Here is a 5,734-nt window from a genome sequence, read left to right on the forward strand (position 1 = left end):
CCGGGCCCCGCCCCCCCTCTGCGCCCCCGGCCCGCCCCCTGCACGCAGGCCCTGCCCCCGGCCCTGTCCCTCCCCGCCCCCTCCCTTCCCGCTGCGCCCCCCCCCTGCACGCCCCCTGCAGCTCCATCCGCGTGCCCTGCGCCCCCGGTCCCCGCCCCCGGCCCGCCCCCTGCCCGCAGGCCCTACCCCCGGCCCTGCCCCTCCCCCCCCGCTGCGTTCCCCCTGCACGCCCCCCGCAGCTCCATCCGCGCGCCCTGCGCCCCCAGCCCCACCCCCCCGCCCCGGTCCCCGCCCCCCGCTCTGCGCCCCCGACCCGCCCCTGCCCGCAGGCCCTGCCCCCGGCCCTGCCTCTCCCCGCCCCCTCCCCGCCCGCTGCGCCCGCCCCCCCCTCCACGCCCCCTGCAGCTCCATCCGCGCGCCCTGCGCCCCCGGCCCCCGCCCCGTCCCCGCCCCCCAGCCCCGCCCCTCCCCGCCCCCTGCACGCCCCGGGCAGCTCCATCCGTGCGCCCTCCGCCCTCCACCCCCTGCGCCCTCTGCGCCCCCTGCCCGCCCCCTGCCCGCCCCATGCTCCGCCCCTGGCCCCGCCCCGCGCTATGGCCCCGCCCCTTTGCCCCTGGCCCCGCCCCCCGCTCCCCCGGCCGCTTCCTCTTTCGCCCGCTGGCTCCTCCCGGTCGGGGTTTGCGTGGCGGGAGCCGGGGGCGGGCTGCGGGGCGCTGGGAGCTCGGCCGCCCGGTTGCCCCAGCGCCCGGCCCGTGGGGTCGCTGGGTGGCGACTCAGGCGGCCCTCGCCCTTTTCTTTTTTTAAAAATATTTTATGTATTTATTCATGAGAGACACAGAGAGAGAGGCAGAGACCCAGGCAGAGGGAGAAGCGGGCTCCGTGCAGGAGAAGCCCCACGTGGGACTCGATCCCGGGACCCCGGGATCCCGCCCGGCCGTTCCCGCTGGAGCCCGGACCCGGGCCTCCCCCTCCCCTGCCGCGGTGCAGGCCACTGTGCCACCTGCGCTTCGGGACGAAGTCCCTTTCTTCTCTCTTTTCTCTTTTTTTTCTTTCTTCTTCCCTTTCTTCCTTTTATCTCAAATTGAAAGATTCGGGCGGTGTTTGAATGCACCTTGGTCTGGTTCCTGTTGTCCCCACCGCGACGGTCTCCCAACACGTAGGCCCGATGCGGGTGTGCGCGAGCTGCCGCAGGCCTCACCCCCGGGCAGAGGTCTCTAAGTCCGAGCCGGGCCCCACAGCCCCCGAAAGGGCGCACAGCCCCTGCCTCGGTTACAGGGTGGCCGCTGGGGACTCCGCGCTGCTGTGGGCTCTGTAGTGATGCTTAGATACAGTGAGGCACCTGAACACTTTGCAGGACGCCGGGCATAGCAAGTGTTCGGTTTTAGCTATTGTGTGTTTAAGGTAGCTTTCTCCTCTTCGTTTTCTTTTTTCTTTATTTTTTTTTAAGATTTTATTTATTTATTCACGAGAAACACAGAGAGAGGCAGAGACACAGGCAGAGGGAGAAGCAGGCTCCCTGCAGGGAGCCCGACTGGGACTCGAACCCAGGTCTCTAGGATCACGCCCTGAGTGCAAGGCAAGCGCCAAACCGCTGAACCACTCAGGCGTCCCTCCCCTTCTTTTTCTTATTCCAAACGCTTTCCACCTTCTCAGCTTTGTTCATAACAACCCATTCTTCATGCTTTCCTCTTGTTTTTATTTAATTTTTTTCAAACCACAGCACTTCATATTAACCCGATCCTGGAGAAGGGACTGCAGAAGGAACAAAAGTAATGTTCAAATCAGTTAGCATCCCAATCTGGCACCATCTCAGATGAGGGATTTTTTTTTTTTTTTTTTTTTTTTTTTTTTTTGGTGGAAAGGGAAAAAGAAATCCAAGAAATCCTCTTGAAGGATCCTCTTGAAGAAAAGCAACCTCTTTCAAATGTCCACTATTGTGGTGTCCTGGATTACTCCTGGGGCAGCACACATCTGTCTCTCAAATCGAGAGTGCACAGGAAATGTAAATTCTGGTCCAATAAGTCTGGAGTGGGGCCTAATTCTGCTTTTCCAACAAGCTCCTCAGGCATGTTGCTGCCACTGCTGGCACCGGCCACACTCGGAGTAGCAAGCACTGCACCACTGCTACTGTCTGTCCAGTTCTCAGGAGGAGGGTGGGGATGGGAGGAGGCCTGGGGGTACAGCTGTGAAATTTCTCTATGCTTCTGTGGCCATTCTGCCTCTGTTTGTGTCCTTGGGCAGTGAGTGGTAACTGAGTAAGTCTTCCTTGGGCCGCAGGACCAGCTATGTAATTTGCAGCACCCAGTATAAAGTGAAAATGAGGGTCCTTATTCATAAATTATTAGGAATTCCGAGACAGCAACAGCAGAGCATTAAACCAAGTAATGGGCCCTTCTAAGTACGAGGCCCTGTGTGACTGCACAGGTCCCACATCCATAAAGGTGGTGCTAATGGGCCTTTATATGAGAATCTTTTCTAAGCAAGGCTTCCAGAAGTCCTCAAAATCGATGTCATAGCCCTCTTAGACTTTCTAGAACCACCGTCTGATTTATGCCTTTAGTTTTTGTCTAGGTAAAGTGACTAATACTATTCTTTGATGCAAAATTGGTAATAAAAATAACATACATCTGTTTTGAGTATTAAAAGGAAAGACACGAGAGTCCTTTTATATGCACGCATGATGAGATATATTGCTCTTAGAATGTGTAATGGCAAAGATTTAATTTAGAAAATACGTTCACAAATCAATGCCCATCTCAGCCTCTTTAGTTCTTCTGCATCCGGTCCTTTCTTGTGAGTCACTCAAGCTAACGATTCTTATTTTGAAATGGAGGGTTGCTTTTAGATCATAGCTACCGTTTATTAACAACCAGTGAGTCAGAAAATTTAAGTATAGCGATAATTCTTAACCCAGGGTAGTTGGTACTATAAATGAGCTATTAGAACTAAATTTACTTCCTAAACTCACATCAACAAACATTTATTGAGCACCTATTAAGTGCCAGGCGTTGTTCTGGGTAATGAGGATATGTCAGTGCATGATTAAAGAGACAAAAATCCCCACCCCATAGAGCTGGCAGGCGGTGAGGGGAGATACACACAGAATCAGTGGAGCAAATTGAGGATATGCTCATGAGGATATGAGGATATCCCTCATTTTTGCTCACGTGATGGAGCAAAAATGAGGGATAAGGGAGAGTCAGGAGGGCGAAGGAATGGGGTTGCAATTTTAAGTTAGGTGCTTGAGGCAGATCTCGAGGTGGAGGAGACACTGATCAAAGAGACGAAGTAAGATACCCAGGTATTTGAGGGAAGAGAAATTAAGATAGAAGGGAGAGTCAGTGCAAAAGCCTTAAAGTGGAAGTATGCCTGGCATATTCCAGAAACATGAAAGGAAAGTGAGTGTGGATAGAGTGGAAAGAGGGGAAGAGTAGAGGATGAAATGAGAAGCTCACAGAGTATATAGGTGTTTGCAGGCTAGTTAAAGGGGAACCAAAAGTTCCTATTAAAAATTTTTTTAAAGTGATTCGAGAGGCTTTTATCTGGGAAAGGAAAGGTCACAAGTATCCACCTATTTTGGGAATAAACGTGAGAGGTATAAACCCTCTTATGAATTTGCGCAGTAGCACACGCAGCTTCCTTCACCTGTGTGGTGGTTCCCTGTTGCTGCATGACCGTGACTCCCAAACTTCGCAGCTTAAAAACACTGGCATTTATTATCCCACGTGGTTTCTGTGGGGCCACAATCTGGAACCAGCTTAGCTGGGTGTCCTGGTTCAGGCTCTCTCCTGAGCTTGCAGACAGAGTGGCTGTCGTCATCTGAAGGAGGATTTGATTTCAAGCTCACGTGGCTGTTGGCAGGAGTGTTTAGTTTTCAGGCCCCTGAACAAAGCCCTCAGATCCTTCCCACCTGGGCTCTTCAGAGGGCTGCTTGTGGTGTGACAGCTGTCTTCTTCCAAGTGAGGGCTTGGAGGCACAGAGTGGCCAAGGGAAGGAGGAAGATGAGAGCAGCAGGGGCCTCCCTACCCTAACCTGGGTAGGGCTCCGCCGTCCCTTCTCCTGTTTTCACAGCCAAAGCCTGGTGCATTGTGGGAGTTGGGGTTCCCCCAGGTGTGAACACCAGAAGGTGGGGCTTCTTGGTGCTGCCTCTAAGGCCGGCCACCCAAGCCTCATCTTGACAAACATGGTGATTGTTTTGGCTGTGAAAATAATCCAGGCCTTCATCCGTTTTCACAAATGCTTCTCAACCTCTAGGATATTCAAATCATTTTCATTGTTGTTTCTTACCTGTCAAGAACCTTCTGGATTTTCTCCAGTTTTTAGACATTCTACTTCGTTTTTAAATGGCTTTGTCATGGAAGTTATTTTGTTTGTTTTCATCCTTACTATTGTGATTCACCAAGCATGTACCAAGCACTTTTTAAAGTCCTCCTAACATATACTTGCAGTAGATAGTATTATCATTTTTATAGATGGGGAAACTGAGGCACAGAAAAGCTAAAATACTGGCTCACGGTTATGCATCTAGTAACCGGTGTATCTAGCATTTGAGTTTGTGTCGTCTGGCACTAGTTTATGCCATGCAGCCTCTCCCGTTCCTCATCATCATATCCATAGACTTCATGGAATCCTGCACCTTCTCAGATGAACATTATTAAGTGGTTATCAGTGAAAAAAAATGTGTTATCAGTGGTCACTCTAATTGAGCGAGATACTGTAACTTCAGGTAATCAGCTACAGATTTTCAAATAATTTGAAACCTAACCTGAGAGAGATGTTAGTATTAAATCGGGGAAATAATTGAATGGGTGTTAATTTTAGAACAGGGTAGTCCTTTGGTGAAGGTTTTCATGATACGAGGATTTTGCATTCCTGTAGACTTCACCACTGCAGGGGTTCGGATAATGAATATGCTGATGAGGAAGTTGGTCCCTTACCTCTAATACTTACAGCTGCACAAGGTGGGAATTCTTACCCTCAGTTCACACATGGGACAAGTGACTTGTAAAGCAATTAAAGAATTTATTTAGCTCCTCAGTGGTCAGTAGCCATAGTGAGATGTAAATCGAGCTGTCAGACTTCAGAGCTCCTGCACAGTTTTTCAGCTACACCAGGCTGCTCTCGGTTATACCGAAGCATATTTCTTTTCTTCTTCTTATTTTTATTTTGTGTTGGCTTTTCTTTAGTAATCAGATCTTTCACAGTGACCTATGAGCTTTCTATGTTCTGATATAAATTATAGAAAGACATGGCACCCAATAATGTACTTGGGTCATTGCATTACTTCTGTGTTGAATGGTTGTTTTTTTTCCTTTTTAATTTTTCTCCCTATGTTATGGGAAAGGATATTATTTCTCCAGTCCACTAATTAGCTAGTGTATGGATTGAAAGATTTGATTATCTTCAGTCTTGGACTTTACAGTGAAAATCTTACCAATGCCACAAAGTCTCACTTACATGCCCTTGCCACTTGTAGTTGTTGGTTCGGTTTATACAATCAACTTTATACAGTCATTGCAGTTGTCCGTAACCTCTAGTATTGGCAGCGTGTCAGAGGGACTATAAATTCTGCATAAGAAGATGTGTTACATAAATTTCCAGATACGAGACTTTCAAATTTCCTTTCTGGCCAAAAAAAGAAGAAATGCTGTCTGAACAGCCACCGCTAATGGGCAGGATTTGTCGGGCTTTAGAAGGAGCTCATTCTGGTTTCTCAGCTGGAGGGGAAAGACTG

This window comes from Canis lupus, chromosome 15 (genome assembly GCF_011100685.1).
Source record: "Canis lupus familiaris isolate Mischka breed German Shepherd chromosome 15, alternate assembly UU_Cfam_GSD_1.0, whole genome shotgun sequence".
NCBI classification, from domain to species: domain Eukaryota; kingdom Metazoa; phylum Chordata; class Mammalia; order Carnivora; family Canidae; genus Canis; species Canis lupus.